This window comes from Lactuca sativa, chromosome 3 (genome assembly GCF_002870075.4).
Source record: "Lactuca sativa cultivar Salinas chromosome 3, Lsat_Salinas_v11, whole genome shotgun sequence".
In the NCBI taxonomy this organism is placed as follows: Eukaryota; Viridiplantae; Streptophyta; class Magnoliopsida; order Asterales; family Asteraceae; genus Lactuca; species Lactuca sativa.
The window spans coordinates 154,615,472-154,642,083 of NC_056625.2; positions in this window are offsets into that span (position 1 = coordinate 154,615,472).

Sequence of the window (26,612 nt, forward strand, 5' to 3'; positions counted from 1 at the left end):
TATCCAACCTCATAGAGCATGCTTTCCACATAAAGTTGCAACCTTTATGTTTAAACAATTCCCAAAAGCCATAACTAAGCTACAAGGAAGGGTTTTTCTATGGAGGAGGGCTTCAAGCCTCAAAAGGTTGGACTTTAATGCATTAGGGACCATGGAGACTCCAGATCTGAAGTTGATAACTTTAAATCGTGCTCCATGCAAGCACTAGCCACAAATGTGCTTGAAAAGGCTATGAAGCTCAAGATGAAAGGATCTATCAAATGAAGGCTCAAGGTAACAACTTGTTACCGTCTGTTAGCTGCCAAACTAAAGTAAGAGCTTGATCTACACTCCCTTCCTTGATCCTTGCTTCCAATCCTCCAAGATGTGCACTCCAAGTAAACTTTTATATTCACAAAGCTCAAGAAATGAAGTTGGGTGGCTAGGGTTCCGTTTTTGGACTTGAGAGGGTAGTAAGGGGTTGAGTGAGAGGTCTCATGTTCTTTAAATAGGGTACAAGGACCAAATTTAGGGTTTTCCAAACCCTGACCAACGCTCCGAGTCAGTCCCCTGAATCGTCGAGTAGGTCACTTAACTCACGACCCCAAAACCCGCTTCTACTCGTCGAGTCAACCCATCTACTCGACGAGTTTCTTCCTGATTTTGAGGTTTTTCTTTCCTTTCTAGGTCTCTGAATTCGGGGTGTTACACATAGAGTAATATGTACATAGCACATAAGTCAACAAAGGTTGACCGTTGACTTTTTGACTAGTTTGAGGACTTGGAAGGGCAAAATGTTCTTTTGCCATAATGAGGGTTTATTGTGGTATTTGGGCTCGCTGAGTTGGGGATTTATCCTGATAGTTAATTATGGTTTGGTTTTGGTTATGTTTAGTGGGAGAGACTTCATTACCAGCAGCTTGTGTGTGAGATCTATTCGTTGACTAATTAAGGTGAGTCTCTTCACTGTACTTGTGGGTCGAAGGCACCAATGCCGACCCATTGGATTATGTTTGTAGGATTCTAGTTGGCTTTGTGACTCTTGCATGTTTTTGTATGTATGTTGGGCGGGGCCCATTATGTGTGGTGGGCGGGGCCCACTATGTATTACAGACGGCCCTGTTATCCAGGCGGGGCCTGATGAATGTCGGGCGACGCCCGATGTGTGTATGGTATGTGGTATTTTGGGGAACTCACTAACTTTTGTGCTTATAGTTATATATTTATGGTTTCAGGTACTTCCGGTTCCAAAGGGAAGAGCTTGACATGATTTCATTGCATCCACCGGTGTTCCGTACTTTATGACTTGTTTTGTACTCTGATAGCTATTTGATACAATTCTATACTTTGATGGGCTTTTGGAATGAATGAAATGTTATTTTGGTTGTCTTAAAAACAAAATTTTTTTACTTAGTATTTTTGAGACATTACATCAACACTGTAAAAGTCACTCGGCTAGTTACTACGTCGTAAGCATCCACTGGTCACGTCGTCGCATAATAAGACAAAATAATCGCGGGTTGAACCCTTGTCACGACGTGACAACCAGAGTGTCACAACGTGAGGAACTGTAACATCCCAAAATTTAAGACCAAAAGTTTTATTTTAAATTAAATAATTATAAAACCATTTGTCTGAAAACATCCATATCATTAACTCATATCAAAACCAATGTATCAATAGTCAAAACATGTCATGATAAAACAACATCAGAGTATACCTCCCAAAGATCTCATGTACGGAAAATGTAGTGTGATACATTGTGATCGTGTCGGCTCCTTTCCTTTCGAAGATGGAGTACCTGAAACCAAAATTGGAAACCGTAAGCACAAAGCTTAGTGAGTTCCCCCATCATACCATATACCATACAATACACATACTACCTAGCATATCCGAGTGTTGGCTTACCCCTTCGGTCTCTTTCAACTAGTAATCGCCTAGCATATCAGGGTGTTGGCCTACCCCTTCAGTCTCTTTCAACCGGTAACTGCCTATCATATATTAGGGTGCTGGCATACCCGTTAGGTCTCTTTCAACTTGTAACGGGGACTATTTCACCCTTATCACTACCACATATCATCCTAGTACATAAACACATAAGTCACACACTGCCTAGCATATCTGGGTGTTGGCCTACCGCTTCGAGCCTTTCGACCGGTTACGGGTTCTATCCCACCCCTCCTACCACTATCACATAATATCATAGCATACTAGCACATAAAGCATAATTGATAGTGGTATACAAGACAATTATCACAAAGAAAATCATCTATACTATAATCAGCTACTAGTGGGCCGACATTCGTGCCTTCGACCCACTTCTAGTGGAAGGTAACTCACCTAAAATGATGTAAAGTAGTTGAACAGTCCCCAACTCTAAAATCAACCCAACTCAAGCTCTTATACATAAAAGATTTCCTTAATTACCCTTTCATACTCATAACCTCCTTAAGAGTCAACTTGGTCCAAGTCAAAGTCAACGCTCCGAGTTGACTCAACTCGTCGAGTTCCCATAAATCACAGAATTATGAAATCACGATGCAACTCGTCGAGTTTTCCTTCAACTCGCCATGCTCCTCCTCCTTAACAGAATCGGGACCTTCCAGTACAACTTGTTGATTCCTCTTGTGGACTCGTCGAGTTCCTTCTGTCTTCAGAAAGCCAAGAAAACCCTAGCCAACTCTCCGAGTTTACTCAGTAATCAAAAAGGTCGGGGGACCACGATCCAACTCGCCGAGTTGGGTAAACAACTCGTCAAGTTTCCTTAGTATTAACTCATTCAGTCCCTTCCAAGCAAGTCTAATGCCTCCAAACCGTAGATCTGGTCCCATTGGGATGAGATACCATGTAAAGTTGCTAACTTTACGTCCATGCATGGTATCAAGAGGCTAAAAATCCTAAAACTAAGCTTTATAAGGGACCTAGGGCATGGAGGAGGACCAAGACTTGATAAAGCTGGCAAATTTAAGTATCAATAGGCCATGAAATGACTAGATCTGAGGTCATAACTTCATAAGGTGTTCAACTCCATAAATGACACCAAAACAAGCTACTATGACCATAAACCTCTTAAAGAAGAGATCTAGCAAATAAATAGTCAATGTATCGACTTTACACCTCCAAATGGTTGCCAAAACACCGAAGATCCCAGATCTAAAGCTCCTCCCTTTGAGCTTGCACCACCAACTTCACACTCTTTCAAGAAAAACATCAAAGAACACTCTTAAGGCTCACCCACACTCAAAATGGGGAAAGAGGCACAGTTAGGGTTTTCTCTGGACTAAGGGGATGATGAGGGAGGCCATAATGAAACATTAAGGCCTTTAAATAAGGTGCAAAACCCTAAAAATCAGGGTTTCATTTCTGCCAGCCTACTCGTCGAGTTGAGGCCTCTCAACTCGTCAAGTAGGTTTCTTAACCCGTGTCCCAAATAATTCATACTCGACGAGTTTGGGGCCCCAACTCGTCGAGTTCTTCTATAAAGGTGCATAAATTATGACTTTAAATACATACCGGAAACCAGGCGTTATAGGAACGCTCTAGACAAACTAATTCCTAAAGCCCTTAATCTATTAAGCCTTGCAACCAAAAGATCCATAAGGCCTTCTCTATCCTAGAACACTATAATAATCTTAGCTTTTTGGACATGCATGTCTAATGCATGTCCTAAACACAAGCTAGGGCAAAATAATGTAAAAATGGGGGCCAAGATCTCGTACAAGAGCTAAAAACACTATTAAACTTCAAATCTAACACTTCCATATATAAAGGGGCCGTGGGGATCCATAAAGTTGGCAACTTTATGGAACCTTAACACTCCAACAAGCCCAAAATTGAGGAAATACACATAAAAACATAGATCTAAGCACTTAAGATTATAAAGCATGGAACTTGGAAAATCATAAGGCTCCAAAATGTGTGAGAAAGGATGATGGTGAGGATTGCAAGCTGATTTGATGCACCAAAACACTATCTCTTCTTCTTATTGGCTAGCAAACACCCAAAATGGAGCTCACAATCAAATATAGTGGATTAGGGTTTCAAGGAAGGTGTTGGGAGGTGATAGAGGTTGAGGGTGAGCTAAACCTAGCCCTCACTTCCCTTAAATAGGGGGGGGGGGGGGGGGGGAATCCCCGGAATTAGGGTTCGGCTCGCAACAACTGTAACGTTTTTAACCCTCATGTGGTCACGTCTTGACACTTAAAGGGAGTGTGTGTTTCTTCGAGCATGGTCGCGTCGTGACCAAGGTTAAAATTCAAAAAGAAATTGATTGCAAGTTCTAAAGAAATGTTTACCTTGACTGGGTGTTATATAATCGATGTTCCAATAATCACCTTTGATGTTCCTTTTACCTGCCATGTTCACACTGCATACCACCCCTTCATTATTGGTGGTGGAATTGAAGTACTTCAAAAACATTTGGTATTGTTCTTGGGTAAGTTCTGGTATCAGATAAGCCTCAAATTATATGCAAGTGGTTGTCATCTTGCCCTTCTCTCCTTTCTTCTTGGGCCACCAATACGTGTATCCTACGAGTTTGAAACAACCCTCTTTCTTATGACCATTTTTCCTACAAAAGGTGCACTGCTCTTTTTCTTTCTTTTCTTTATTTTCTTTGATCGATTTCTAAAAGTTCTTTTCCTTAGAAAGGTTGAAACTTTCGTTTTTTTTTCTTGAAAAGTCTTGAATGCTACGTGCTCTGAAGGTATTCTTTCATTATTAGAAATTTATATTTGCCTCTCGTCTTTAGTAGTCAAATGATACACCATTCCCAAAGGAGAAACCAGTTTTGTCGCCAAGATTTGAGTCTTGATCACCATAAATTCTACATCTAGTCCCATGAGGAATTTATATAGGTGCTCTTTTTCTTGATACTCGCTCATTCTCTTTCCGATCTCGCATGAACAATTGTTACAAGAGCATCTGGGAAGAGGCAAGATGGATGAAGTTTCATCCTATAGTGTATGAAGAATGGTGTATTACATGGAAATGGAACTATGGAAGTGTCATCTTGTTGTGTGACGACTATTTTCTGCTTCAGCTCGTAAGCTCTGGGGGAACTCTCTTCACCAAATCTCTCACGCAAGTCTGACCACATCTGCGCCGTTGTGTTTGCATATTTTACGTTGTCACGAATGTTCTTCTCCATTGCGGTAGTAAGCCATCCCTTCACCATTGCATCACATCTCATCCATGGCATATATTCTAAGGACCCTTTTTCTGGTTTCTCGATTGTTCCATCAACAAGATCGAATTTGTTTTTGGCGAAAAGGAAGTTTTCTATCTCTTGAGACCAATCGCTATAATTAACATCCGTAAAAACGTCATTGACATGAAGTTGCTTAGGTACATCAGACAGGTGAAGATAATACGGTGAGTAATGATATATCCCAGTGGAACCTTCTCAGGTCTTGGTTTTATCCTTTGGTTTGGCACCTAACATCCTTCAAATTTCGTGGAAGCGCAGGTTTAATTAGGGTTTTGAAGCCTGTTCAGATACCATCAAAAATTTGATGGTATTGATTGAAGAGGATTTTTTACTTTCTTATCATTCCGCGAAAACAAAAAGCTAATAAATAGTTACAAGAGTTACTAACAAACTTATCTAAACATACAGGATAAAAACATAACGTGGATAAACACACCATCCAATAGATAATAGAAGATGGGTGGTTGTCGGTAATGGAGGTGGAGGTGGTCGGTGTTATTGGAGTAGCCCGCGACAAAAGAGGTAGAGTGTAAGTGGGTGAGGGTGAACAATGCTATTCGATTTAGGGCTAGGTCTTTTAAATTTTGTTTTCTTACGGTTCTGTTGTAGTCCCTAAAATTTATATGTTATATTAATTTTGGTCAAAGGGCAAAAAAAATTACATTAAATTTAACTAAAACTTATAATGGTGTTAGCTAAAATGACCAACTGTTATGAGTTTTGAAACTATGCGGACTACACATATCATTATTTTGAAAATCTAGAACAACTCTACATGGTGTGAGCGAAAAGGACCAAAATCTACTATAAGTAATATAAGCTTAAAATATACCATTTTGTTCGGATTGGTTGGTGTTTTAACGGCAATAATTGATGGCCAATTTGAAAATCCCAAAACAATCCCTAGGTTTAATATGTTTACTCGTTTTGTATTAAAATTGTACACTCCCCGAAGATTATTTTTTTAACGATCTCATACTTACAAGTTAGTAGGAAAAAAACATAACATCATATGATGCTAAAGAAAACGAGAAACAAAACCAATTAAAGTATTTTTGAACTACTTTAATGCATCACCATCTAATTTTTAATTATTAAATGGAAATTGGAAACCGAATTTGCACTTTTTTGGAACAAAATCATAAGAATTAACAACTTTGAATCCTAACCACCGAACCACATGATTGAAACAAGATTGACGTTACAAATTGACACGTAAAAGAAGGACCAAAAGAAGTTTCTTCATGAAAAGTAACAATGAAAAATGCGAAGCATGCGAAGTTTGGTCTACGTGGAGTTAAAGGTCTTTTCACAAAAAAAAATGTTATTAGTAGCAATGATAATATGTATTAATGTAACAAAATGTTTTATATATATATATATATATATATATATATATATATATATATATATATATATATATATATATATATATATATATATATATATATATATATATATATATATATATATATATATATATATATATATATATATATATATATATATATATATCTGTTTTTATAGACAACATGGAAAAGATGGTGGGGTTCTGAAGATCGAATGTTTCTTTTTCATGTAATCTTCATAAAGGTACATTCTAGATATGAAACATTTAAAAAATAGAACTCTAAATTTGAAAATTACATTAATAATCTAAAGAAAACTAGTTAGGAAATACAAATGGGTTCATGCATGATTACAAGAAGAGAACTAGAGGAAAGGCTAACCACTTGACCATGGCTAGGATTCACCATTGTTTAAGAAATGGTCCCAACTGTTTTTGTCCACGGTTTCTTGCCGCTTTAATAAGCGAGGTCCTAGAGGACATTTTCGTCATTTTCTAATTTCTGATTGTTTTCTTCTTCATGTTTTGTCAATTCTAATTTTCTTACAGTTACTTTCTTTTTTGTTTGTGTCCCTTTGAGTTATATTTAGCATCCATCCAAATACAACACCAATACTCTATGAGTTATGAGGAGGTAGGATTGTCGGCAGCCCCTATTGTTGAGTAGGGAGACTGCTTTCGTAGAAAACCTCTACCAGAAGAAAAAGAGAAAAATGAAAAAACAAAATATTATTAATATTAAAAATTACGTTTCTCTATATATTATCCCTCCGCCGGGTTTAGGAGGGAGGCAAGCTAAGCCACTATCCAGGACCCATATAAATTTGGAAGTCCCAATTTTAGGAGGGAGGCAAGTTGGGCCACTGTCCAGACTCATATCAACCTCTACCAGAAGAAAAAGAGAAAAATAAAAAAACAAAATATTATTAATATTAAAAATTATGTTTCTCTATATATTATCCCTCCGCCGGGTTTAGGAGGGAGGCAAGCTAAGCCACTATCCAGGACCCATATAAATTTGGAAGTCCCAATTTTAGGAGGGAGGCAAGTTGGGCCACTGTCCAGACTCATATCAACCTCTACCAGAAGAAAAAGAGAAAAATAAAAAAACAAAATATTATTAATATTAAAAATTATGTTTCTCTATATATTATCCCTCCGCCGGGTTTAGGAGGGAGGCAAGCTAAGCCACTATCCAGGACCCATATAAATTTGGAAGTCCCAATTTTAGGAGGGAGGCAAGTTGGGCCACTGTCCAGACTCATATCAACCTCTACCAGAAGAAAAAGAGAAAAATAAAAAAACAAAATATTATTAATATTAAAAATTATGTTTCTCTATATATTATCCCTCCGCCGGGTTTAGGAGGGAGGCAAGCTAAGCCACTATCCAGGACCCATATAAATTTGGAAGTCCCAATTTTAGGAGGGAGGCAAGTTGGGCCACTGTCCAGACTCATATCAACCTCTACCAGAAGAAAAAGAGAAAAATAAAAAAACAAAATATTATTAATATTAAAAATTATGTTTCTCTATATATTATCCCTCCGCCGGGTTTAGGAGGGAGGCAAGCTAAGCCACTATCCAGGACCCATATAAATTTGGAAGTCCCAATTTTAGGAGGGAGGCAAGTTGGGCCACTGTCCAGACTCATATCAACCTCTACCAGAAGAAAAAGAGAAAAATAAAAAAACAAAATATTATTAATATTAAAAATTATGTTTCTCTATATATTATCCCTCCGCCGGGTTTAGGAGGGAGGCAAGCTAAGCCACTATCCAGGACCCATATAAATTTGGAAGTCCCAATTTTAGGAGGGAGGCAAGTTGGACCACTGTCCAGACTCATATCAACCTCTACCAGAAGAAAAAGAGAAAAATAAAAAAACAAAATATTATTAATATTAAAAATTATGTTTCTCTATATATTATCCCTCCGCCGGGTTTAGGAGGGAGGCAAGCTAAGCCACTATCCAGGACCCATATAAATTTGGAAGTCCCAATTTTAGGAGGGAGGCAAGTTGGGCCACTGTCCAGACTCATATCAACCTCTACCAGAAGAAAAAGAGAAAAATAAAAAAACAAAATATTATTAATATTAAAAATTATGTTTCTCTATATATTATCCCTCCGCCGGGTTTAGGAGGGAGGCAAGCTAAGCCACTATCCAGGACCCATATAAATTTGGAAGTCCCAATTTTAGGAGGGAGGCAAGTTGGGCCACTGTCCAGACTCATATCAACCTCTACCAGAAGAAAAAGAGAAAAATAAAAAAACAAAATATTATTAATATTAAAAATTATGTTTCTCTATATATTATCCCTCCGCCGGGTTTAGGAGGGAGGCAAGCTAAGCCACTATCCAGGACCCATATAAATTTGGAAGTCCCAATTTTAGGAGGGAGGCAAGTTGGGCCATTGTCCAGACTCATATCAACCTCTACCAGAAGAAAAAGAGAAAAATAAAAAAACAAAATATTATTAATATTAAAAATTATGTTTCTCTATATATTATCCCTCCGCCCGGTTTGGGAGGGAGGCAAGCTAAAGCCATTATCCAGTGCCCATATCAATTTGCAAGTCCCAATTTTAGGAGGGAGGCAAGCTGGATCACTGTCCAGATCCATATCAATTAGGGGGGCCTAATTTTATATCAATAGGTATTTGAGAATAATTAAATATGTTAATATATAATGTAAAGTATCAGCAAGACTTGGTAGGATCATTTTTTTATTTTTTGAAGCATCCTTGTTCAATTCCCTGTAGTAGGACAGTCTTTTTTACCACATTATTGATCCTTTTTTTTAATATGTGTAATACCAATTCAAAGTTTATTTCCTTGCAATACACCATCAAGTACGTGTTCAATTATTCTTTTTTTTTCAATTGTTTTTTTTTCCATATTTTCACTTTGCCTTCTTTTATAATTATATTAAAGTTATATCCAATAAACAATCAAAAAAATAATAGCACATAGTAGGCTAGATGATTTATATGTTTTATTTTATTAAAATATTATGTAATAATAATAATAATAATAATAATAATAATAATAATAATAATAATAATAATAATAATAAAAGATCTAGCATTTATCTAAGTTTCTTGTAACTTTTTTTACGACATCTATTCACATGCTATTTTTATATATATTGACATGAACATGGTTTTTAACATATAAATGCATGGTGATAACAATATTTGTACATGTGGATAACAGCATGCACGAACAAACTATATTATTTCCTTAAATCAATTATAATTAAAGAGAATTACAAAATAAATGGGCTACACAAACATGGAGATTTAAAATAATGTAAAACGAATGATCTAGACTTTTATCAATATATTTTTATTTATATATTTCAAAACTTCATCAGTTACTTGTTTAATTAATTATAAAATTGTATCAATCAAATCTTTTACTTTCGTTCAATTAATTTTGATATACCTTGATACTCAATCCGAAAACTTTGAACATGTAGCTATTTTATAGAAATTTTTTGTTTTTTCTTAGATAATTTTACGCTTTGAAACCATTTATTTATTAGTTTTTGTCAATCAATCCGTCTTGCTTTTTAAAATTTTGAAAGTGAGTCAGTAATTCTTATACTTTGAGTAAAAACGTCTAAAGTTGTTAAACAAATACAAAAGACAGTAAATTAAGGAAATGGTACTTGTGGTTGGCAAAAGGTGACAGTTTCAATCCATGTCTCAAAACTTTAAATGAAACTATAACTTTTTTGTCAACCATTTCCATAAGACCGAAAAATATACAAGTCATGAGAGGAGGCAAGGATGTTACGGTCGTGCACACCATCTCCAATGCCACGGTATTGGGGGTTTGTGGCATGTTGCACGAGATGGCACGCTCCAATGACAAGACTTAGAGACTTAACTTCTTTGACTAACCATTTGACTAGCCGTTTGGAAATGAAATATATTCTAAAAAAAATATTCTAAATTAACCATCCTATCTTTCGTATAAATATTTAACTATTTGTCTACAATTTTTTTCATACCATTTTTTCGTATAAATATTTAACTATAAATACTTTCTTACTCCCTACCGTGAAACAATTTTCATATCCATTAACTTTCCAAATCCAATAACTGGGGGAGGAAAATAAAGAATCCGCGTCGTGCTTGGATTTCGGTGTCTAATGATCCCTACAAGAGACAAGAAACCTTTTGACAATCTATTCAAAACCACTTTCACAATAAAATGGGAAAATGTGTTTATTGGCATATCAACATGCTTTTGTCAAAATGGTGCGATATAAGGCTAAAAATAACTGAATTCAATGATATTTACAAAGACCTCAAAAACACGCATCCAAATAGGAGTAACGATGTCAAGGTCATCGATGCGCCGCTAAAACAATACCAAAAGTTTCAACGTAACCGTAAACATTTTCCATATATCAATGTTTGGTATGAATTGTATAATTCTTTGAGATCGTTTTCATGGGCACTTACAAATGTTGAAGATGAAAACTAAATTTCTTAGTAAGTAACTTTCTTTTTATTTAAATTAATGTGACTTTTTTTTCTACCGTGTCATTTTCCTTTTTATTTAAATTTATGTACCTTTTTTTTCCTAGTATGCTATTTTTATTTTTATATAAATTAAGTTAATGTTTTAATTTTCATAAAATCTATAATTATAATTTTTTTTATTGAAAATGATGATATAGTGTGGTGTATATACCAAATAGATATGGTACGGATATCCATGGCCTAATTTGCTAAACAAAATATATATTGGACCATTATAAGTAGTTTGTAACCGGTTTTGCCATAGGCACCCATGTGACATGTATTATTTTGAGTTGAAAAGTTAGACATGATTACTATCAATAAATCACAACTAGTTACCATCTTCTTGCATAGAAGTCCTTCAACTTCCTTTTAAGCATGAAAGGTCTCTAAACTTGTAATATTATTTTGCAACTTGAGAATCAAAATAACACGTACTTAAAATGGCCACTGTATGTATATGTGAATTGTGTAAATGATCAGTAATAATAGTAAAAATATGTATGTGTATATTTTTTAACAGGTTTTATGCGCCTTTTTTACCTTAGAAAAAAAAAGGACGTCTTTGTGAATAAGTGAAATTAGGAGTCATATTGACAATAAACCATGGGCTTGATGTGGCATGTCAAAAACAACATACAACCTCTTTCTCATATAATGTAGGACAAAATGTACATTTTTGTATTACGAAGAGGCGAAAAATAATTATAGATTTCTATAAATTTATAAACGTATTTACAAAAAATTTAAATGATACTTGTTTTTGTAAATTCCCCCTTTACAAAAATTAGTTTTAAAAATAAAAAACGTTGGATTAAAAAATAAAAATAAGTTCTAAAAAGATGTGGCAAAAGTATCAAGTTATAAAAAAGGTAAGAAAAAGAATCCTATCAAGGGGGCGTGGAGATGCATGGAATAGAACTTTAAATCTTTAATGTTATAAAAACGATGTAAATGTTTAGAGAACATTAAATTATTTACACACTTTTGGTGTGGTAGTTTAATCATAAAATATATAAATGCCTATAAATAATATAATTGTTTTTATTTATGCCCTTTGATCAAAATGCTTTGATGATTTTTAACTCTAGTTTAAAGTTCTATTTATGTATTATTAGAGTGAAATCAAAGAGAGAGGAACAAGTCGTATTGAATCTTGAAAATGAATACAAGTACAAAGCTTTTATACAAACTCATACTAATTAAGCAATTATATAACAACTAACTAATACTAGTTAAGTTAACTAACTATGGTTAGACCACCTTCTAAAAACCTAATATAACTGCTTCTAACAAACCCGACTTAACGTATTAGATGGACAACTTCATAACGAACTTAACGGTCAAAAAGTCAACATGAATCCCAATACCCCCCCCCCCCCCCACCTTCAAGACGAGCGTTGGAAAATGTTGTGCAAAACCATCATGGACATGATTGGTAGCAGTTTATAACGTGGTAAGGGCTTGGTGAACATGTTTGCAAGTTGGTGAGTGGTTCGTATAGGTAAAAGGTTCACAGTTTTATCAAAAATCTTGTCACGAATGAAGTGGAAATCAATTTCTATGTGTTTAATACGTTCATGGAATGTGAGATTAAGAGCTAACCAACTACTTGGCTTATTGTCACAAAAAATGGCGGTTTGTTCATTTTGATAAACCCCAAAATTAGTAAGTAGATGATGTAGCCAAACATTTTATGTTGTAGCAATAGCAAAGGCACGATACTCTGCTTCAGTCGAAGACCTTGACATAATTATCTGTTTCGTTGACTTCTAAGAAACCATGGAATCACCAATGAAAACACAAAAACCAGTCATGGATCGACAAGTGTCTGGACATCCTGCCCAATCTGAGTCAGAAAAGACACAAATATTCAAGGAGCTATATGAAGAAAGAAATCAATTTGGCCAGGATTTAGCTTTAGTTATTTTAGAAGATGGGTTGCAACTGGCATATGAGGAACTCGTGGATTTGTGAAAATTTGACTTAACCTATTAACAACATGTATTATATCAGGACGTGTGATTGTTAACTACATTAATTGGCCTATTAAATGTATGTAGGAAGTAGGATCATGTAATGGAATACCCTCAAAATTTGAGGTCTTACAAGCAATATCCATTGGGTATATAACTGGTTTTGCTACCAAATTACCAATATCTTTAAGCAACTTCAATGCATATTGTCTTTGGGAAATATAAATCCCTTATTCAAACATTGCAATTTCCAAACCCAAAAAATGTTGAAGTTTTCCCAAATCCTTTAATTTAAATTTGTTGCTTAAGCTCTCTTTAATGAGATTAATTTCATATATAAATGCCCCAGTTAAGACTACGTCATCAACATAAAACAACAATGCCACATAAGTCTTGCCAGCTCCTTTATAGAAAAGAGAATAATATGCTTTGGACTAAGTGAAACCTTGAGAAATCAAAAAAGAGGAGAATTTGTAGTACCATTGGTGGGAAACCTGTCTTAAGCCATATAGTGATTTCTGTAATTTACATACCATAGGATTCTTGTCTGAATGGGTGACTGAAGGAGTGTAACCTTGGGGGAAGTGCATATAAACCTCTTCTTCTAAATCTTCATTCAAGAATGCATTATTCACATCTAAATATCTAATTGAATAAGAGGCCATGACTTTTTAGTAGCTAAGGTTAATAAAATCTTGACAGTAACCATTTTGCCACTAAAAAAATTGTCAAGAAAGTCAATACCTTCTTGTTAATTGAATTCTTTAGCCACTAAGTGAGCCTTGTTCCTATCAATAGTGCCATCTGATTTCCTTTTGACTTCATAAACCTATTTTGAACCGAATGGGTTTTTATCAGATGATAAAGGGACAACTCTCCTTGTGTGATTGGCTTATAAGGCTTTCAACTCTTCATTCATTGCTTTGATCCATTCAGGAGACCGAAAATCTTCTTTATAATTTTTGGGTTCGGTTTCAAAAGAGATAGAAAGAGTAAAATCCCTGTATTGTGGAGCTAAATTGGAATAAGACACAAAATCAAACAAAGGGTATTTTGGTCCATTATCTATAATGATGTTATTGATAAGCTTGCAATGGTAATCCTTTAAGTAAGAATGTGGTTTATGAGGCCTGACTGGTCTTGCAGGTTGTTGTGGTGGCTCAGGTGGTTGAGGTGATGGAGGATGTGAATGTGATTAAGGATGTGTGGTAGTTTAATCATCATATCAATCATTGTATCAAAATATCAGAGTAAATCATCTGATGCTAAAAGTTGTGGTGTGTGTCATGCAGGCATCCCGAGCTCATCCCCTTGCTAGTAGAAGTACCTGAAACCAAAATTGAAAACTATATGCACGAAGCTTAGTGAGTCTCCCCAAACTACCACATACCATGCACATCAACACATACTACAAAAATTGGGCCTAGCCCGCTACCTCGGGCCCCGTATGTCAACGGACGAATCCGACATCAGGCCCTGTCTGGCATCGAGCCCCGCTCGGTATACATATATGTTTCTACTAGGCCCTGCCTGTCTCTGGGCCCTGCCCGCTATGTTCATACAAACAACAACATATACTAATGCTAGTACATAACAATCAAACACAACACTATAACTTCTAGTCTCATGGCCCCACCTATCTTGGGCCCCGCCCCTATTATGCTAATAATGAGATATGAAACCCCATCCACACTCAACTAGTGATGAGATACAGGACCTCCCCTACACTCACCTCCCTACCAGGCACATACAAGTATCACAAAGACAACAAGTATAACTAAACATGCATTGCTTCCTCGGGCCCCACCCGACATCGGACCGAAGTCCGGAGACATACAATCTACATCGGGATAACCCCGACATCGGACCTAAGTCTGACATACACTAACATACATAAACGGGCTGACATTAGTGCCTTTGACCCATTCCTACTGGAGAAAACTCACCTCACAAGCTGACTAATCAATCCTGCGAATAAACCTTTCGCTGCTAGCTGCTAGTTCCCCGAACTGATGATCTCTCGACTTCACGAGCTATCATTACCAACATAATATTTAGCCAAGAAATGATAATCCTTCTTAGGATAAAATTACCATTTTACCCTTGATCAAATTCAACATTCTGGTCAAAGTTAAAGTCAACACCCCGAGTTGACTCAACTAGCCGAGTTGCTCCATCAACTCTAGAAGTCAGATCCCTGAAATCGCGATCCAACTCGTTGAGTCACCCCCTTGACTCGCCGAGTTCCAGGCTACCCATAATCACGATTTGGCGAATCAACTCGTTGAATCATCCTTAGGCTCGTCGAGTTCTACCATAAATAGAAACGATACATCACGACTCAACTCGTCGAGTCCCTCTGTCTGATTGGGATATCATAAAGGGTTAAGCCACTACTCTTCATATCCAAGCTTCATGCTTCGACTACATACTGGAAATACTCTTTTAAGGGTAAAGTTTCCAACTTTACCCACTAATAGTCCTTCTTAATGGGTTTAGCTAAAACCCTAGTTGTTTAGGACAGAGCTCCTTGCCCAAAAACCCTAATACTCCACACCAAAGCATGAAAAATGATATCTAAGCCCTGTACACAAAATGAATACGTAAAGTCTCAGGCTTTCCTTCCATGCATGGCCTTTTGGGGCTTAAAATGACATAACAACACTTTAAAACTTGCATGGGGCTTCCATGGCCATAAAGTTTGCACCTTTATGCCATGAACCCATTCTAGACCTCAGATCTGAAAGGTAAGTCACTTGGGATGTCTATTCCCCAATGACTAAGCTTATTGGACCAAAACCCTCATAAGGATGAAAAGGAGAGATGTAAGCCCATAACTATAATTGGTATGTACTTGACCCGAGAGTAGCATGATCCATTTGGGTTGCATGGCACCAGAACAATCTGAAGGATGGACTTCTGAGAAGAGGATATTTATGATTTATTAATATATTATAAGTTCTAATATATTAATATGTAATCATATTAATTAATTAGTTTTGATCAAGAATTAGTTTGGAATTTATTTTGTGATCAAAAGAGACTAGTTAAATAAACGGGGATTGATTGTGTAATCATTCATTCTTATATAGTAGGCTTATGATCCATAATTCTTTATGTTGGGCTAAAGCCATGTGGTGACGTATGGGTACTCCATGAAGGTTAAAACCCATGGAGCATAAGGAATGTGGAAAGTCATGCACATTAGTGTTTGCATGGTGTAACCCTAGTTGTGTCACACTATATAAAGGATCCCATAGCTACCAAAATCGTCACTTAAGTGAAAGGAAAGAGGGCTAGCCGATTTTGAGTGCAAGTATACTTCTCTCAAGTTATTCCAATTGTTGGTGGTGTTTTGTGAAGCATTTGAGGCATCACACTTGGGGTGCTAGGCTCTTAAAGGCTTAAGGAATCAAGCTACAAGAAAAGGTATGTCATTCTACTAGTTTTTGTATTACATATATTTCATGGTATGCTAGTTAGGATGAAACCTTGGAAAAAAGAAAGTTTGCATGTATAATAAAGAAAACATAGATCCAAGGTTTCTAGGGTTGCATGCACACCTTAGGAGTGTTAGAATGCTCAAAACCCATCAGTGGTATCAGAGCCTAGGCTTACTTTCCATTATACTTGATGCTACTTGTTTTTCCAAACTTGAAAATCTGCCATTTTTGCATCTAACTGCTCACCACGACGTGGCCGCTTTTACCATGACGTGGTGATGCACCTGTGAGTAGAATTTCGAGTTTTGGCTTGGAATTGGATTAGGATCATTACCCTAAACTGTTTTTTGAACCTAGAAATCTGTTTTTCAAGAGGGTAATGTTCATGCTTGTCCAATTAGAAGATAATTTTCAAAATTTCAAGTTTTATATTAGTTTATATGATTTCTTGAAAATAGTTGATGTGAATTATCTTTGCTTATGAGGTTTGCTAGATCATAGGTATTATTTGACATTTCATGTTAGTTTAATTGTTGATCTAAATGTCTTTTAATGGACTCCATGACTTGTCCTCAAGTTATGGAATTCCAAAAGTCTTTTCCTTAAAAGTCATTAAAACTCATAAGTTATAGAAATGAAAGGTTTTGAATAGTTTCGAAACTTGCTCTCAAGTTTTGGAATTTGTGAAGTCACTTTAGAATACTTAAATTCCAAACCCTAGAATTTTAATAGTTTAAAATTCAAACCTTATATATATATATATATATATATAAGATCAATTCAGTCTTATCGTTAGTAGGCCTCATTCACGAAGCCGATCTATAAAGGGGGGGGGGGGTATAATGTTACTGCCTATAAAATGGCAGTTTAATGGGTGTCCACTCTCACCCACCGCTCCCTTGACTGGTGGACGGTCGTTAGCCGAACGAGTATGACAAAGACTATAATTCTCATTAAAAGTATAATGATAATAAAGTAACTAAATGTTTTTTATTAAATTCTCAATCTTAGTTACTTTAGGAAAATGTGAAATTGATACTAATCCATGAAAATTGCACTTTGCACCTTACCAAGTCGTTGGTGGAGCGTGTGTGGTTAACCGGCACATTAACTTGGACTAGTAAGGGTGGCAAAGGGTGGCTCGATGTTTATCATAATATGAATGGAGCGTGTATGGTTAACCGACACATTGATTAGGTGATAAAGTCGGGAGTGCCAAGCACATTTTGCATGGTTATTCACACCTTGTTTGTGATCCTCGGTATCCCAGTCACAAACCTGAAGGGCATAATCGAGATTTAAACATGTCATTGAATTGTTCAATGAATCTCAAAGGATCTAGGAGTTTCAATCCAATTAAAACTTAATAAATATTTTGTTTTTCATGGTGGAAATTGTCATTTACATACGTTCAAATATTTTGCAAGTTGGATTACGGCATCCCTCTTCCAATTCACTACAAGAAAAACGTGATTTTGCTAGGGAAGGTTGCTATGGAACGTGTTTTCGTTGTTAATATGCAATGGATCGTGCTATGTAATGTCATTCCATAGCAATGTTGCTACCACACTGTCTACGGATTTTATTTCTGGTAGCGAGAGTGGGAGTTGCTAGGGAAAATGCTACCGACTCCATATTCGTTGGTATTATGCCATCGATAGTTCTATGGAACAAAAATGCATAGCAATTTTCCAACGACATTTATTACCAAATCACTTTCCGTTTTACTACTGCTATGATTGAATTGCTATGGAAGTACCATTCGTAGGTATTTGCTAGGAAATTCTACTATGGAATATGATTTCGTTTTCTTGTTTTGCTATGGAACAAAATGCGTCGCTAATTTGTGACGACATTTATTGGGATGTTATATGCTTAATTAATTTTATTATACTATGGAAGAATTATTATTATGATCATTGGAGTTTTTAAGATATGGTTTGAATGAATTTTTTTTGAATTGGTAATATGTGGCATAAACTAATGGCTAAAAAATGTAAAAACGAATAGATATTGTCGGCAAGCAGACTCGAACTTAAGCTTATGCTAGAAAAGGGCGCGGTTAGTCCATTTGTGCTAATCAAGTTGTGTATAATTTATTGAAAACATAGTATTATAATGAATAATTAACAACGAATTCATTACAAAGTTATTTTTAATTACATTAACCGGGCATGTTAAAGTATATATAATCTATGCAGATTATTTTCCTTAATAACAAATTCATTACAAACTTATTTTTAATTACATTAACTATACTTCATCACAAAATAACATGGGTTTTACAAATACTTCATCCTACTCAAACAACATAGCAAGCAAAAATGACTAAAATGCCCTTTTAACAGGACCAAAATAAAATTATAGTAGTACTATACAACTTCATATACAATACAATAACAACACTAATATTCAATGTCCATTCTATTATCAACCATTAATTTTTTTTAAAAATATACAAACCTACCATACTCTACATACCAATGACAAACCGTGCAATATCTTTGTCGATCCTCATCCTTTTCATGGCCTATTGCCAATGCACCTTTAATAGAATGACGTGGGTCTTCATATTTTAATGTGATGTTATTCGTTGTAAGTCTATGAACAACATCAATAGCCCGTAACAACTCTTTGGCACTATCAACAACACCCATGTACTCCCCATCATCCGGAACTTCCCAACCAAAATAGGCATCAAGTAATTGTAACTTACACATTAAAATATCCATCAATTAACCCAATTTACCCTTTTTAATAAAATAGTAAATATTATACAACACAACACAACTAAATACTAACCCCAAACTACAAACATGCCTTAATTAACTATATATATAAGTTAATTTACATACATACCATATATACATACCTTCATCACAATGATGAGGCCCTCTTGAAATGTAGATCATTCCAAGCAAATAAATTGCCTCAAGATGATCTTCATCTGCTGCTTTTCTCAACAAAGTCAATCCTAAATCAAAATTGCCATAATAAAAACACTCATGCTGTTGACAGAATAGCAATATCAATATATAACATCTATGACACAAAATATTAATAGATGGTATATTTAGATTACATATAATTACTGAAATTACACATAGAATTCATTGTCTATACATGGCTTCAATTTTATAATGCAATGCACTTGTACGTATAAATGAATCAGCTTTCAGAGTTTTGGGACCCATTCCTTCAAACATGTCAATGCATGTTATTCTGTACACTTGAGGATCATCCCTTGCTTCATACATCTTCTTTGAACTTCAAAAATTTAAATACACAGTAAATAACAAACAAATAAAGTTTTATTTCATCAAATATACCTTCATTAGTTGATGTTTATTGATAATTACCAAAGTCTTACAGAGACGATGTCTTTCGCAGATTCTGACCCTAATACTACAAATATCCGACTCAAAAGCTCCAGTGGGAGATCATCTAACGAAAGGCGACTTCTACTATTCGACATTCTACTTACAAAATACACATTGTAGTAGTTGATTTCAATTTCTATTTTTAAAAATTAAGCGTAAATATGAAAGCAGTGTAACAGAGTATGGAAAAAAAACTTACTTTATGCTGATTTGGTCGAGAGGAGTACATGAGTCTCTATTATCAAAGAAAATCGTTTTTGAGAACGATTATTCTAAGACGATTTGGGGGTTTTAGTGTTTGTATACATATGTATCGTCCAAAAAAGTTGAGATGTTATGAATGGTTGAAGAACTGGGACGCCGACGTGACGTCAGATGTATGATGGCGCCTTAACAATTTAGAGTGCAAAAAGACCAAATTGCCCCTGAAATCATTCCAAATATGTGAATACTAAGGGTATTTGTGTCAAAACACATATTCAAATATTATAGCCTTTTATAACTAGGTAATATTGGATTTTTTATTGTTAAAATGAAAAAGACAAAAATAACATATATATATATATATATATATATATATATATATATATATATATATATATATATATATATATATATATATATCATAATCCATAATGTAATACATTTGCATTAACATTTCACCAAATTACTAGTATATATTCATGTACTAATATACATATTAAAAGTGGAAAAAGATTTTACTACTAAACTTATTTACATTAGATTTTAGACACAATACTTTTCTTTTGTTGCCACTTTTAGTCCTTATTTTTATAGTAACTTTTTTTACTCTGATTTCAGCCACAATACTTTTTCTTTGTTTCCACTTTTAGTCCATATGTTTATTCCTTTACTATTTTACCCTATAAAAAACATGGGTACTCTACTAGTTGATATTAAACCAAATTACCAAGTTCAAATTAAATACATGTTTGTTTATGCCTTTACAAATGTATTTTATATGTATTTAATACTAGGAAAGAACAAACATTTGCTACATACAACTATAATCACAATACAATATAAACACTAATATTAAAAGTCCAAAATACATTATTCAAATTTCAAACATTATTTAAACATCATTCAAACATCATTCCAAACTTTAACTCATTTAGTCCCTTATATTAAACCAAAAGAATCTACATAGCATTAATTGTCATAATATGAAAGTACATATCAACAAACTACTCATAAATTATACCAAACTCCCTAGAAAACCTAACGAAACAAGCATCCCATAAACAAATGTCACACATAAACACCCATTTGTATCCATTCACAAAAGCGTCTGGCACACTACCTATAGACTTATGCAATGCACAAGATCTATGAAAGCCATGGAAGTGTACATGTTTCATCCCCTACGTATTTAAGTGGAGATGAACCTTAGAACAAGTTGCTCTAATATTCCAATTACCTTTTGCTCTGCGGTAAGCATTGTTCAACATGTCCAAAGCTTCGTGCTTCCTATGTCTCCCTTCAGCCATCAGCATCATTCCCAGGACAAATGTTGAATCCAAATGTCCCAATGCAGATGCTTCTTCAAACATCGTTTTCCCTTCATGTTCAGCTTCTAAGAAAAATAACTTCATCTGAAAAACCATTAAACACATAATTTCTAGTTAAAGTTATGCAAAACAAGTAACAGATTAATTACTACTATGCATATATACAACAACGTACCAATCCATTCCTGAATAGAATATTTGGGTTTCTCATCTCTATGCATTTATTGACAATTGTATGTTTCTGGTCAGAGCAAACACGAAATCATATTCCATCTAACTCCATATGTTTATATACTTCATTCATTTTTCCTGCCTTGTTGAAGAATCTGCAACTGCAAACGAAACACAATATTCGCTCGATAATCTAAAGACAACTCAAATACACTTGAGAAATAGAATGATCAAAGGCAAAACTTACACACTCTTCATCCTAAAAGCCTCGAGTGCTGCAATTTTTGCCAAGTTGACTATTATTTTCTCCATCACTTCAAATGGCATGTCTGATAGCGATTTCGTTTGATTTTTGGATTGAATCTTAGATGAAGTACTGGCGTCCATAATAATAAACATTCACTAAATTTCAGAGTGAAGAATTGAAACAACGTGTTTTGTCGGAAAACATTATGGCGTTTAGAAGATGTTCCATTACAAAATGACCAAATTATCCTAATTTGGTCGGAAAACATTATGGCGCCTAGAATTGAAACAACGTGTTTCAATTTGGTCGGAGAACATAACAAAATGACCAAATTATCCTAATTTGGCGCCTAGAATTGAAACAACATGTTTCGTCGGAAAACATTATGGCGCCTAGAAGATGTTCCATTACATAATGACTCGTAATTAATTAGTAAGGGTAGTTTTGGAAAAACTCATATTTAAAATAAAAATCAATTTCTATTTTAATTAATCAAGGTTGTACAAATCGCTCGTCGGTAGCTCAGCGGTCGAATGACAATAAGTGATTAATCAGACTCAGCAGGTATTAATCGGGGACCCTAAATTATTAATAAAATTATTTAAAAAATTAAAATTTCCTACAAAATTAAGTATTTGAAAATTTTAAATTTTAATAGACAACCGACACATATGTCATCCATATGTCAACCATGGACACCATAAGCAACAACCATGTTGACTAATGGCCCATATGTCAACCATGGGGACCATAATCAACTACCATGTTGACCAATGGCCCATATGTCAACCATTGACACAATAAGCAACAACCATGTTGACCAATGGCCCATATGTCATCCATATGTCAACCAATGAACACCTTAAGCAACTACCACGTTGACCAATGGCTCATATGTCAACCATGGACACCGTAAGCAACAACCATGTTGACCAATGGCCCATATCTCATCCATATGTCAACCATGGACACCATAATCAACTACCATGTTAACCAATGGCCCATATGTCAACCATGGACACCATAAGGAACAACCATGTTGACCAATGGCCCATATGTGATCCATATGTCAACCATGGACACCATAACAATTGCTCATATGTCAACCATGGACACCATAAGCAAATACCATGTTGACCAATGGTCCATATGTCAACCATGGATACCGTAAGCAACAACCATGTTAAGCAATGGCCCATATGTCATCCATATGTCAACCATGGACACCATAATCAACTACCATGTTGACAAATGGCCCATATGTCAACCATGGACACCATAATCAACAACCATGTTAACCAATGGCCCATATGTCAACCATTGACACCATAATCAACAACCATGTTGACCAATGTCCCATATGTTAACCATGGACACCATAATCAACTACCATGTTGACCAATGGTCCATATGTCAACCATGGAAACTATAAGCAACAACCATGTTGACCAATGGCCCATATGTCAACCATGGACACCATAATCAACTACCATGTTGACCAATGGCCCATATGTCAACTATGGACACCATAAGCAACAACCATGCTGACCAATGGCCTATATGTCATCCATATGTCAACCATGGACACCATAATCAACTACCATGTTGACCAATGGCCCATATGTCAACCATGGACACCATAAGCAACTATAATGTTGACCAATGGTCCATATGTCAACCATGGACACCATAAGCAACAACCATGTTGACCATTGGCCCATATGTCAACCAAGGACACGATAATTAACTTCCATGTTGACCAATGGCCCATATGTCAACCATTGACACAATAAGCAACAACCATGTTGACCAATGGCCCATATGTCATCCATATGTCAACCATGGACACCATAATCAACTACCATGTTGACCAATGACCCATATGTCAACCATGGACACCATAAGCGACAACCATGTTGACCAATGGCCCATATGTCAACCATGGACACCGTAAGCTATAACCATGTTGACCAATGGCCCATATGTCATCCATATGTCAACCATGGACACTATAATCAACTACCATGTTGACTAATGGCTCATATGTCAACCATGGGGACCATAATCAACTACCATGTTGACCAATGGCCCATATGTCAACCATGGACACCATAAGCAACAACCATGTTGACCAATGGTCCATATGTCAATCATGGACAAGATAATCAACTACCATGTTGACCAATGGCCCATATGTCATCCATATGTCAACCATGGACACCATAAGCAACTATCATGTCTTTCATGGACACCGTAAGCAACAACCATGTTGACCAATGACCCATATGTCATCTATATGTCAACCATGGACACATAATCAACTACCATGTTGACCAATGGCCCATATGTCAACCATGGACAGCATAAGCAACAACAATGTTGACCAATGGCCCATATGTCAACCATAGACACCTTAAGCAACTACATTGTTGACCAATGGCCCATATGTCAACCATGGACACAATAAGCCACTACCATATACATTGACATGACCCATACGTCTTTTGTATATAAATTTCGGTTTAATTAGAAATGCATAAAGAGGTATAATTTTTTAATGTTTAGTCCTCTTATATAATTTTAAATTAAAAGTATACTACGAACACATTGTTACTCTATGTTCTTTCTTAACGTTATTTATTCGTATATATCCTATCTATCAATCTGTAGCTACTTTAAATAAATTTGAATTACTAAATATTTAGTGGTAATTAGCACAGTTCAAATTTTTTTATTAGCGGAGGTTCCATGTATTTCACATTTCGTTTCCCTCCAACCTACACACATTTATGCTGCATATTAGGGTAATTAATTACCTATTAGAAATAGGGTTTACATTTTCTGTAATCATCATCTCCGGCGGCTTATTGCTCGAAATACGTAAAGTCTCAGGCTTTCCTTCCATTCATGGCCTTTTGGGGCTTAAAAGGCCATAAAAACACTTTAAAACTTGCATGGTGCTTCCATGGCCATAAAGCTTGCACCTTTCTGCCATGAAAACCCTTATAGACCTTGGATCTGAAAGGTAAATCACTTGGGACGTCAATTCCCCAAGGACTAAGCTTCTTGGACCAAAACCCTCTTAAGGATGAAAAAGAGAGATCGAAGAAACCATTGAGCAAGGTTGGGGCTTGCTTACCCCAAAATGTAGCAAATGGTGTGTAGTTTCTAGATCTACTCCCTCCCTCTTGAGCCCTCTAGCTTCCTCTTCTTCCATAAGCTTCAAAAGTACACAAGGATCACTCAAAATGGCTCACAACCTCGAACAAAGCAATAGGGTTTCGTGGATTAGGGTTTGGGACTTGGAGGCTGTAAATGAGGCTGATGGGTGGGGATTAAGATGCTTAAATAGGGTGCAAAATCCTAAATCTAGGGTTTGCCAAACCCAGACCAACTCCTCGAGTAGGTCCCTCTACCCACGTCCAAAACTAATTTCCTACTCGTCGAGTTATCCCTAATGGACTCGACGAGTAGACCTTCCATTTCCATATCAACTTTCCTTAATTAGCATAATGGTTTACGGGTGTTACACTTGGCCCTTGGTGTGAATTTGTTTCTGGAACTAGGTAGAGTTGAAGCAAAAGCCAAACAACCAAATGATCTAAACTTTGAGAAATCAGGAGGGCAATTATGTAATTTATCATATGGGGTAATGAATTACTGGATTTTAGATTAATTTCAGTTAATGAGAAAATTATCACAAGAAATGCATTTAGACTAGTAAGAAATAAGAATTTTAGATTGAAAGAAAAGGGTTCTTGCAACATTAAGAAGATGTTGGTGCTTTTTTTTCATCATTGAGTTTTGTTGGGGCCTTTCAACACATGAGAACTGATGAATAACTCCCTCCTTGTTAAGGAAATCTGTAAATGCTTATTCTTTAGCCTTATTAGACCTAAAAACTTTGTTTTTGCTAATGAATTGTGTTGACACCATTGCCTAAAATTTAGGAATAACAGCTTAAACTTTAGACTTATGTTTGAAAAAGTATGTCCATGTAAATCTTATACAATCATCCACAATTGTCACAAAGAATTTGAAACCTTTATAATCATATATATCATAAGGACCCCATATATCACAATGAATGAGATCAAAAGGTTTATCAGCCGCAAGATTAAAAGATTAAATTTTCAATCTCTTTTGTTTAGCCAAAGGGCACATGGTACAAAAGTGATTATTCAATTATTTATTTGAAAACAAACAACTATCAATGAACTTGAGTGTAACATCCTGTTTTGATAAGTTCCTTATTTCAGGATTTTGAGAAATAAATGGATCGATTAAAGGCCTTGGGCTTCAAGGTAATAGGGTTTAGACCATATCGGATGTTCATAATATTTGTTATGGGATCTAATCCCTTGGTTTGTGTTTTGCAGTCAAAGGGTAAAAATGATGTTTCAGATTTCTTTGATGAACTAATGAGTTTAGTTCAGTATGTTTTAAGTCAAAAGTAACTAGAAAGGGTTGTGGGGCTCGTCAATATATTTCCATGGATATAAAGATCACTGAAAACACAGTTGAAACGAAGAAGTTATGATTGTTTGAAATTGAGGTGGAATTGGGTGAAAACCCGTTGCCACGACACGACGAAAGCATTGCCATGTCACGACAGTTTCCACAACACGAAAGTTGTCATAACACAACAAGCTGTCAGGCCAAAGCCCATGATTTTTATGATTTTCATCATATTTAAGCATAAGATTCTGACTTTTTGGCCATTTTATGAGCCACCATCACCTCTAGAACCCCTTGGAAGAAACCCTAGCCTCCACCTTCAAGATTTGAGCT